General features: G+C 47.0%; 1 protein-coding gene across 5 annotated transcripts in view; it reads left to right on the forward strand.

Moving 5' to 3' along the window:
- Positions 1 to 12,275, forward strand: part of LOC146026277 (complement factor H-like) — a 960,333-nt gene that overhangs the window by 39,334 nt on the left and 908,724 nt on the right. The gene's annotated exons all lie outside the window — the stretch shown is intronic.

Here is a 12,275-nt window from a genome sequence, read left to right on the forward strand (position 1 = left end):
TAAAGTGTCCATTCACACAAACTTACATGAGTGTCCATTCACACAAACTTTTGTGTGCTCAGTCTGACCATCAGTGCTGTGCATCTTCACTCTCTCTTCTCACATGATTTATTTGTGTGCCAGCGCTTGCTGTTTCAATAATTACACGGTTCTCATAAAAATATATTTAATTAACGTATAAAATACATACATACATTTAATATGAAAATAAAAATAAATATGAAAATAAAATAGAATGCTGGTGAATCATTTATCGCTTGAGGTTATTCATATATGATAAAGTCCCGTAATAGGGGGGATTAATGGAGTCAGCAGGCAATATACAGCTCAACGCGTTTCCCCGGAATATCCTCCTCCGGCTTCCTCAGGAGCAAATTTGCTCCTGAGGAAGCCGGAGGAGGATATTCCGGGGAAACGCGTTGAGCTGTATATTGCCTGCTGACTCCATCCTAAAGTGACCTGGTTCAACACCCTTCAGACACCCCTTTGTCATACTGGATGAAAAATCGTTTGGGTTTGCATTATCCCTAAAGATCCACACAGAGGAGGAGAAGTCTTTACAAAAAGGGAACCGTGAGCCTTTGAAAACATAAGGCATTTCAGAACCACCGTTGTCACAGATTCTGGACTCAAAACCATACCTGACGGATTGATGGTAATATAAGTCAGCTTATAAATCCCCCCTATTACGGGACTTTATCATATATGAATAACCTCAAGCGATAAATGATTCACCAGCATTCTATTTTATTTTCATATTTATTTTTATTTTCATATTAAATGTATGTATGTATTTTATACGTTAATTAAATATATTTTTATGAGAACCGTGTAATTATTGAAACAGCAAGCGCTGACACACAAATATTTCTTTTTTCTTGTTTATCAATTGGGGCCTGACAAGCCCTGTGCCAGCAGCTAATTGATTGCGCAACACACAACTACTTCTTTTTTCTCTTCTCACATGAGCCCAGCAACTTCCTGGTTTTTTTTCTCTGACCTGCAACTTTATTTAACAAAGTGCAAAAAGCACAATTTGGCTGGGATAGTCCATTCCCTACATCCTGGAGGGGTATTTACCTTTTAACAGGGTCCAGTCTAATTCATATAGGCAATTTAATGTATGCATACATATATCACATTCTTCCCTTCTGAAATTTTGCATGTCCTCATGCAACTTTGCATGTCTCTCTCTTATATCAATACAAAATGTACATAATGAAACATTAACGCAGTATTTCTGGAAGATATTATAACACATACTTTGACCATAAGTTCACATTGTACATCATTACAATTACTCTCTAAATCGGAGGGGTTTGACCCCTCTGATACTCTGGACAGCTCTGCCGGACGTCTGTTCTACCCCCTCTTCCTCGGCCTCTCCTCTTCTCTGCGGCAACTTCATACCGTGCTGTTGGAGTACTCCCACAAGGCGTTGGAAGTATGCTGGGTCGTGCAGAAGATGGTAGGTGACTTGTGGTATTGCATCTTCTTCTGTACGGTCTCGTACCCCATCCTCCAGACTCATTCTGCCCCGGAAAAGCTCGAGTTGGTTTCTGTGTACCATCTTGAGAACTTGGTGGTCATCTCCATCTCTTCTTATCCCATACACCCCAGCGTCTGTAGCAAGCAGGTGGACAATCACGTAGGGTACAGATTCCCAGAAGGGATCTAACTCGTTACTCCGTTGGTTATCCATCTTCCAAACTCGGTCTCCCACTCGGAACGATGCGGCATTCGCATTCTGGCCATAACTTGTCCCTTGTCGGTGGTGGGCTGTCTCCATCCTTTCTTCCACTACTTTCTCAGCCAGTTCAAGCCGATGCTCATTCACCCCGTCAGTCTGTATAACTTCTGTCCCCTCGGGGAGGGTGTTAAGCTCCTGATTCGCTGCTCTGTTCCCCCTACCACAATGTCGTCTGTGGAAGAATGGCGGTGGACTTCTGCACTGGACAGGTCTCTGCTGAGGGAACGCTTCCTCCACTCTCTCCCCTTCACATGCTTGGTTCGCACTTATGCCTTCTCCACCAGATTCTGCAGCATCCTCTACTTCTGGATGGTAGGACAGTCTGCGGAACCGACGTCTGTTGGGAGCAAACCGGCTTCCTTTAACCGGTACACCGCCGGGGCCAGTCACATTGGCTGCTTCAGCACCCTTTTCTCCTTCCACCACATCAAATTCCACCATCTCGCCATTTCCAACACTGCACAGCAACTTCCGTGGGTTGTTTCTCTTTATGGCCGTCTGATGGACAAAGACGTCATCTTTTGTGTCACTCCTGTTGATGAAGCCATACCTCTTCCGGACATTAAACCACTTGACGGTTCCTCGTACCTGCGTAACCAACACTCTCTTCCCCGCCTGGCTTTTCTGGTCATAGATGGTATATTGCATGATTCGTCTCACAGTCTGAGGTCGGCTGAACAGTTCTTGTGTCAGTGTCGAGATTAGTTCTTCAGGGCAATTTCTTAGGACGTTCATTCCGATTATTACGGGCGGTAGCCATTTATCTTCGAAGGTCGTAATCAGGCACCCTTGTTTGGGCAGTTGAGCATGTCCTATTTTGATCCCGGCCTCCCAATATCCACAGCAGTCAATATTCTGCCCGTTGCTGGCTAACAGGTTCAGCCCCGCCGGCGGCGGTGCCCGGATTTCTTCTTTTTTCCAGTGCTTAGCAAATTCAACCCATTGAACAGTGGTGACCTGGGATCCAGTATCTAACAAGGCTGGTATGGTGACTCCGTTGATTTCAATCTCGATCACAGGACATTGCCCGACATACTTTGGTAGCCATTCTTGGGGTGCAGGACCTATTGCTGAAGGTTCTCCCGACGGTTGGTCCTGGACCTCGGGAGTTCTTCGTTTAAATGTTCGGGTTGTCAACAGTCTCTCTCAATGTGCCCGCTTTTCTGGCATCGCCTGCATATGGGCCTTCCCTGTTTGTCAAACCGATCCGATGGGAGGCGACGAGAGTTCCACGGAATATTCCTCCCGTCATTACTGTACCGGGGTTCTCTTTCCGTCCTCCATGATCTCTGTTGGGAAGGGGTTTCTTTCAGGGCTCTCAGTTCTCGGCAGAGGTCGGTCATCCCTTGGGTCAAGTCAGCAATCTGTTCTTTCATTTCTGCAATCGGGTCCTTCGCAGTGGTGGCTTGGGATTGCTGCCAAACAGCTACTTCAGGATTCATAGCCACTTTCCCTTTTCTAGGCTTGTCCCCAAAACCTTGTCCGCCAGTTCCTTGAATTTGGCAAAGCCTATGGGTGCCTCCTGTCGGTGTAGCATCTTGAGTTGACCCTTCGTGTTTTCATCATATATCCCATCCAGGAACTGGTTCGTAAGTATCTCATTCTCTTCTACGGCTTCGGTAGGGGCGCACTCCTTGATGGCTTGTAGCGCCTCATGCAGTTCTACTGCAAATTCTCGTAAAGTCTCCTGTGGTTGTTGCTTCCGTGCGTAAAATTGCATCTTCAGTTCTGATAGCGTCTTAGCGTTGAAGATCGTTGCCAATTTGTTCAATATCGCTGTCGCTGATTCTTTCTGATCTGCTGGCCATGATTTTACTTCTCTCTTGGCGAACCCCTTCAACTGCGCCATTAGGATTTCGATCTTCTGTTTTTCATTCAGCCTGTGTACGTTAAATAGGATCTCCATCTGGTCCCTGAAGTCGCGGAATCCGCTGGGTTCTGACGATCTGGTCTCTCCTGCAAAGGTGGGGAGCCACGGTGCTCCAAAGTAGTATGGCATGTTAATCATCGCCGGTATCCATGCAGTAGAGCTGCTTCCTCCAGATGTATCTTCTTGGTCCGTGCCCCGTATGGCTTGCGGATTTCCTTGAGCTTCTTCTTGCGACATCTTGAATGATGCTGGGTTGGGGTTTCTCCGCTTTTAGTGTACGTATCCTGTTCGTGACGCCAAATGTGATAACCACAGGTGTACATTGGTTGTGTTCTCTTACCGGTATGTCCACTTGGAGGGTGCTGCTTCTTCTATGTCACAGAGTATTGGAGGCAGGAGACTCAGCATGGTTCAAAAAGGGTTAACACTTTATTTGCGCAGTATAAGGCAACCTGCGCCTTCAAAAACAGTAAAGAATGCACAATAACAGTTCCGCAATTCACCAATTGCCTGGCTAACTACGGCTGTCAGGAGTCGCTACGTTCTCTGGTTCTAGCCGGCAGCTTTAAACAACTAATCTAGGCTTCACGTTCACTGGCCTGTAGCTTTTGGCATATTATGTGTATAAATCAAAACAATACGTATATTCACTAGTATATCAATAACGGCAGACTGGACTAATTAAGGCATGGACCACAGTAAACATATAAATATCCCTATTGCATAAATAATGGCAACCAGTTAAATGTTCTTGCATAGACCACAGTAAACATATAAACATTCCTATTGCATAGATAACGGTAAACAATTAATTCTTACGGCATAGATAGTGACAACAGTAGATATTATTGCGCAATAATTAATGTTTTTATAGTGCACTTTTAGTACCTGAGATGATATCACTGTTAGTCCTTATAGAATCCTTGGAGAGGAAAGTTCAATCACTCCTTAAAAGTCTAGAGTCTATCACAGAGATCCCAAAGGGTCAGTTCCTGCTTTGGACTATATACTTGTACTGAATACTGTATTTGTAATCCACTGGGTTTTGGACATATTTAGTGAGAAAATAAATGTCTTTCCTGCAGCAGTCTTTTGTTCAAGAGGATCCAACTTTAAGAGGTTAAAAACAAACCAATGCAATAGAATATTGGTTAACTTGCTGTAGCTGCCTCTTCTATAAGCTGTACTCACAGGGGCCAATGATACTTTCACCCCCTGCCACTGAGCAATTCTGGAGTTATTCAATACAGTCTTTTAACATGACAGTCTTTCTTGGTGTGGCTGGTGAGATTTGGGAGGGGGTTACTTAAAGATGAATTCCGTTTACCCAGCTTCTTAAAGTGTCCATTCACACAAACTTACATGAGTGTCCATTCACACAAACTTTTGTGTGCTCAGTCTGACCATCAGTGCTGTGCATCTTCACTCTCTCTCCTCACATGAGCCCAGCAACTTCCTGGTTTTTTTTCTCTGACCTGCAACTTTATTTAACAAAGTGCAAAAAGCACAATTTGGCTGGGATAGTCCATTCCCTACATCCTGGAGGGGTATTTACCTTTTAACAGGGTCCAGTCTAATTCATATAGGCAATTTAATGTATGCATACATATATCACATTAGCAGGAGACTGGAGGTGCACAGGTGTTGGCAACGGAGCGTGCACTGTTGCAGGAGACTGGAGGTGCACAGGTGTTGGCAACTGAGGGTGCACTGGAGCAGGAAACACAGTTACTGGGGTAACCAGGTTGGGGAGCACAGAACGCTGATCCTTCCAACGGAATGACAATCGAAGCTCTGGCACCAGCCTGCTGCAGGCTGAAGCCTTTTATCCCCCTGGGAGAACTGCAATTGGCTGCAGCTCCTGGATTGGTAATTCCATTGGTGGGCTCCGGAAAGATGGCTGCCATTTGAGGACATTGCAGCCCTCTCAGCTCAGCCCCTGACCTGGTGCCTGTTGGTGATCCTCCCACAGGCTGCCGGAGGTACTGCTGGGTTAACCCACTCTCCCCTGCTGCCCAGCATGCAGCAGCATGACCCTGCTCCTGGCCCGACGCCCCCCCGCAAGTCACAGCTCCGCCGGAGGAACTGAACGCCGCCGCTTGTGCAGCAAGACAGCGGCGCCGATCACCCTCTCAGCCTAACCCGCTGCCAGGACCCCGTGACCCGGACCAGGCCCCGCCGCACCGCACGCACAGGTAGGCGGCGAGAACGGGCCGTGACAAAGGATGAGTAAGACAACTGAGGGAACAGTAAGCATCCCAACGAACTATGGGGCAGATGTATTAAGCTTTAACAAGAGATAAATCCAAGGGTGATAAGGAGAGATAAATGCCCAGCCAATCACCTGCTAACTGCCATGTTACAGCCTGTGTTTGAAAAAAGTCAGTAAGGAGCTGATTGGCTGGACGTTTATCTCTCCTTATCACCCTTGCATTTATCTCTTGTTAAGGTTTAATACATCTGCCCCATTCTCTCTCAATCTCCAATCAATGGAAGGATTATGCTGGGCTAACCAGGTTTGGCTGTAAAATGCAAAAAACTACAGAGATGGCTGTACAGTGCAAAAATAGACAATCTCCTCCGAATGAAGAGACACAGTAATAATATGTAATGGCGGAGTCTGATGTGTAATAACCACATTGCACAGGGGATTACCATCCATCACTCACATGGTTAAAGGTCTATTTACCTTAAGGTGAGGAATACCAAGAGTCCTGGAAAACGAAGTATAAAAAAAAACTCCCAGCAGCCCGGCTATTGATAAAAGCAGAAACCATTGAGTCTTGACCCTCGAAGGATATCCTCGTAGGGAGTAATAAAGCATTATTTGAGTAGATCAAGATGAACCCCCTCACCTTTCATTTGGTCATTGTGTTTTCCTGCTTGCTAGGGCAGAAATGTGCCCTTTGTCACGGCAATACAGTACTAAATTAAGTCTCCATGGCCCTTATTCTGATCGGTGCGGATATATCCGCGTGCGTTCGGCCCGCCGATGTTTTGTGTCTGCGCATGTGCAGAGGCGTCTCTGCGCATGTGCGAGCGGGGCGTACGGGCAAACCCCGCATGATATGTGAACACTCCGAATAGGGGGTGGAGAGGGGCGTGAAGGGCTATTTGGGCTCATCACCATATGCATACGCCCCGCGTTTCATGGGAGTTCCCATGAAAACGCTGGGCGTACGTATGGTAATGCGGCCGTGACGCACGTGTAGGGGGCGGACATATGACATCGCCGGATGTCAGCTGCCCGCCCAGATCCCTGCTTTTGCACGGAAAAATGTCCGTGTGGTCTGAGGTTGCGGGTGCTGGTGGAGCACTCGGTCCTGCATTCGATGGTCTGCGACCATCGAATGATGGGGGAGGTTCCCTTAGATGGAGGAGGCGTATTCCGTGAAAAATACACGTGCGGTCCGTTCGGCCAGCTTTTTACCGCATACGGACGGAGATGTCGATCCGTATGGAAGGCGGGGTTTCGCACGCACGGTCCTGGCCGCATAATCGGCTCCGGCCGCACCAATCAGAATAAGGGCCCAGGTTATTTCCCCAGAGGAGATTCTGGACAGACCTACCTGCATGGGTTTTTCTAAATCCTCCGGGTGTGAATATGAACAAGGACTAGTAATAGACTCAGGGTGACATTTAATGGAATGTGAAATGTGCAAATTCGCCCATTTTTTTACTTAAAATTGCAAAAACCGTCTGAATTCGTACATTTTTCCGAAATCATCAACTTAGAAATGTTTCTAAATCGTGAGAGTTAGATTTGTGTGAGTTATTTTGTTTCTGTGCAGAGTAAATACTGGCTGCATTATTTTTACACTGCTATTTAAATTTCAGTTTCAACACACCCCACTCAAATTTAACTCTCTGCACATGCTACATCTGCCCCCCCTGCAGATGGTTTTGCCCATTTTGAGAACAAATTTGTACTGCAATCAGATCTGAATAAGGGCCATAGATTACTTGGTCATCTGGCAGGAGGTTTTCAGCAGAAAATGCCTAGAAGATGTTTGCCTTGTGACATGGCTAATATGTATGGGGAAAATATACCTGCCTTAAGCTACTATTCCAGTGATCTTGACACATAAGGCAAATACAACACGCCAAGCATCGCAATAAACATAGGTCCGAGATAATTTCTACCTTTACACAGCATTGTCGAGGATAAAGGAGGATAGATTTCCTCTTAAGGTGGGCCTAAATCACCCATGAGCACATTTTTTTGTGCTTTTACAATTTTTTTTGTGTATTCTGTTTCTAACAATCTGTCAACCAGTGTCATCACAGGGTGTTGTCCAGTAGTGTAACTATAAATTTTGCTCCCCCTGCCAAAAAAGTTCTTGCCCCCTCATAATGCCCATTACACCGCAAACGTCGCAAAGCCCCTTACATGTTACACCCCTTACACTATCCCCTCCCCCCCCCCTCCCCACATACTCAAAATAGGAACAGTGTGCACCGAAATTAGGTGCCAAAAATGTAGGGCATAGCTTTGTGGGAAAGTGGAGGATTCACATAATAGTGTCACAATAGTGTCCGTTAGCAACATTAAACTACATTGTAGTACCACTTGTACACACTGCACCATGTAGAGCCCCTCATATCCATTTCAAATCGCATGTATAACCAGGGTTATTGCCAGGCCAAGGATCAATGTGACATCACCAAACTGAATAACCAGGGTTGTCCAGTACTGGCACTTACACTTGCTATGTGTGTAGGCTCCTTTAAACCTGGGTTGTCCTGTGTATAATGGGGACAAGAGTTTAGTTTGAAAGGGTCGGCCCCATGATCAAAAATACAGAACTCCTTAGACACACTGGGCCAGGATTACACACAATGTAATGCCCATTACACATTGTCATACACTGTAATGCCAGTTATACATCGTCACACACTGTAGTGCCCATTACACATTAGGCTGCACACCGTAATGCCCATTAGACATTATTGCACACTGTAATGCCCATTACACTTTGCCGCACACCGTAATGCCCATTACATTATGCCACACACCGTAATGCCCTTATTATGTTACACATAATGCCCACTACATATAATGTTCCCAGTAATATCCCTTACACATAATTTCCCCCTGTAGTGCTCCTTAAACATTGCCCAGCTGGGAGGGATGCGGCAGCCATTGCAGCCCTAGGTCCTTACACCTGTCTTGGTAACCCCACTCCTGTGACCCCCCCATAACTATATTGACCCTTTACTGTGACCCCCTCCCCGCCATAACCATAGTGACTCCTCTCCTATGACCTCCAGTAACAATAATGAACCCCTCTCCTGTGATCCACCATAACCATAGTGGCCCCCACCCCAGCCCCCCTGCTGCAGCCCAGCACACTGCCTCTGCCAGCCTGACCAAATACTTTGAGCATGATGAGCGGGGAGGTCTCTGTGAAGTTGAACTGCAGTGGTCTCCAGGGCTCTGGGCTGGGAGATGCCTCCAAGTCCTTCACCACTGCTTAACAGGATACCACCCCTGCAGGCCGGCGCTACCCGCTCAGCAGAGCCTGCAAAGCAGGGAGGCGCCAGCCTGGAGAGGCGCTCTCTCTCTGCTCTGCCCACTCTGCTGCTGTGTGCCGCCGCCAGTGCTACTGGCTGCGCTGAGTCTGTCACACTATATGACAGCGCAGCGCTGGAAACAGTTTGAAGAGCGGCCGGGCTCACCCTCTCTGTTAATAACAGCGTCACCCCCGCCCTCCTCCTATGTGCTGTCTGCTGCCCACCGTCGCGTCCAGTATCAGTAGCATTTATCTCCTCACTCTACCACCTCTCTCCCCCTACGTGCTAGCAGGCTCCGTCCCAGGCAATGCCACCTGCATATGACAAACCCCGGGCGCCAGGTCTCCTGCTAATTGTAAGTATTACAGGCTGGCTGGCCTCCCTCTTAGCATAGCGCGGAGACACGCCCTCACCAGCGAGATGCCGCGGGTGTCAGCGTAGCTCCAGACTAGTGACAGGTACTGTGGGGTTTATTCTAGTTCATTCTTTCTGACAAAATCCTTCTTAGATGGACAAAACCATGTGCACTGCAGGGGGGCAGATGTAACATGTGCAGAGAGAATTAGATTTGGGTGAGTTATTTTGTTTCTGTGCAGGGAAAATACTGACTGCATGATTTTATACTTCAATATAGATCTCACTTTGAAGAAAAACCCCACCCAAATCTAAATCTCTCTGCACAAGTTACATCTGCCCCCCTGCAGTTCACATGGTTTTGTCCATCTAAGAAGGATTTTGTCAGAAAGAATGAACTAGAATAAACCCCTGTGTGCGGTGGCTGGCTATTTGAAACCCGCTCCCCTGCCGAGTCATCAGAAACAGGATGCAGTGATAGTGCAACTCCAGCCCAGCCACCCTGCTGTGTATCTTACCCTCTCCGGCATCATAAGCCCGCCTGCTTGCTAATTAAATTGTAAGTAACACTGGCTGGCTCCCCTCTCAGCGTACACCGGAGATCCGGACCTCCGCACTGACACCCTGCCTACCCTCTCTCAGCATAGCTCGGTGTCCCCCTGTCCCCCTCCCCCTCGGTCACTGCAGGTGTCAGCGCAGCTCCAGTGACTGTTACTGTGTATATCAGCCCTCCTGTTTGCTAAATGTAAGTACTTCTGGCCGGCTCCCCTCAGTGTACCCCGGGGATCGATCAGGACCTCCATGATGCCACAGCAACCCCCCTCCGGAGCTCCGCAAAGGCATGCCCATCCTCCCGCAGTTGGTTAGAGGTGACTGCAAATTTAAGTGCAGCGGCTGTCTATTTTAATTCTGCTCCCCTACTCTATAGCTCTGTACCTTCTGCCCCTGTCTATCCACTCAGTCATTATTATGCAGAAAAGAGCTATACATTTCTACAATAATGTCAGTAACTGGGTTATGTCAACTAAAGCTTAGTTGGCATTATGCAGTTACTGGCTTTTTTCTAGAAATGCAGTATATGCTGTGCATAATAATTGCTGGTTTGACTGCAGTTGGTGATCAGGAATTATTTGTGTTCATTACCTAGTTTCTGGAGCATATCTGCCATTTAAAATCCACCTGTGCACATATCCCTATACATGTGGTGTGGTAGTCAAACAATAATTATTATGCAGAAAAGAGCTATACATGGTGCAGTTCTACAATAAAGTCAGTAACTTTAATGCTTCTTTAATTAAAGTACACCGTGTACATGTTTTCAGTCTTTGGGGGACGATTTACTTTGTCTGGCTCCTAAACTTTTGTGCTGGCTCCTACATTACATATATATATATATATATATATATATATATATATATATATATATATCTGTTTTTTGCTAAATGGCTGTCCTGAAAAAAGGGCTGTACTGTATATGCCCTGAAACAGACTATTTTCCATGCATGCTGAATATGTTTTGCACTAAACACTAAAATAATTTTTGACCAACATTGGCGTGCCTCCTATATGAGTGCCGGTCTATCCCACACCTCTCTCTCTCTTTCCCCCTAGCCCTCTTACCACCTGTCCATGTGTCATCGTCTGTATGTCCACATGGCAGCGTATATCAGTGTTTCAGCAACTTTAAGTGTGTCAGAGTCTGTCCGTGTGTCATCTGTTTGTCCACATTTGCCTGTGTGTCATCATCTGTGTATCAGTGTCCGTCTGTCAGTCTGTCCTTTTATCTGAGTCAGTGTGTCATCCTCTGTGTGTGTGAGACTTTGTCCATGTGTCAACTTTGTGTCAGAATCTGTATGTGTGTCAGCATCTGTGTATCCGTCTGTCAGTATCTGTGAGTATATCTGTGTGTCATCACCACTACCCCAGTCTGCCTCACCTCCCCTTTCTATCTCCATCCCCTCCCACTCCAGGGGGGACCACACAACTTAAAGTAAGCGGCAATACTACTGGGAGCATTGTATATAAGGGATATTAATGTGTTGCTTAACATGAATAAAGGGTACTACTGTTTGTTGTAATGTGAATAAGGTAGACTACTATGTGGTGTATTGTGAATACGAGTGTGCTACTCTGTGTTGTAATATGAAATGTGGGTTTTATTGTGTGGCCATGCTTCTTGTTAGATCAAGCCCTTTTGTTTTGCTGCATGCGCATAAGGTATGGGAGTGAGGGCGAAAATTTATAGTTTGCAGGAGGGCGCCAAACACCCTAGCACCGGCCCTGCACCCCTGGCCTGGTAGATGGAGCCGAGGCCCCCAGAAAACAGCGGCTCCAACATCAGCACCTACTTCCAAGTGATGCTTCTTCACCAGGCAGGGAGGGAGCCGGGAACCTGTCGTGCAGTGTGCGGTGAGTGCTGAGGAGACGGGACACTAGCTGGGCGCAGTCCATGTAGATGGTGCCGCACAGTAGCAGCACAGGGATCCACATTAGGGGCAGGTGACCAGCATGAAGGGCGATCTCCCCCTTTGCCTTCCCCTGTATCCGCGCCTGAGTGGTAGTAACAGGATCTGGGTGCACTGTTAGTCTGGGGTTATAGCATCCCTTATGCGTGCCGCACTTCCTAGAAATCCCAGGGCTCCGGCACTTGCTCCTCCAAGCCACCGCACTTGTCCACTTTGTCCATTAAAAGCTCCATCCTCAACTGGAATCCTGACTGCATAAAAAGGGGTAAACTAAGTGAAAGGGGCATGGCATCACAGGGACCCTCTTTTGTCAATCTGGGGT

The sequence above is a fragment of the Crinia signifera genome, chromosome 8 (assembly GCF_055691185.1).
Source record: "Crinia signifera chromosome 8, ASM5569118v1, whole genome shotgun sequence".
Classification (NCBI taxonomy): Eukaryota; Metazoa; Chordata; class Amphibia; order Anura; family Myobatrachidae; genus Crinia; species Crinia signifera.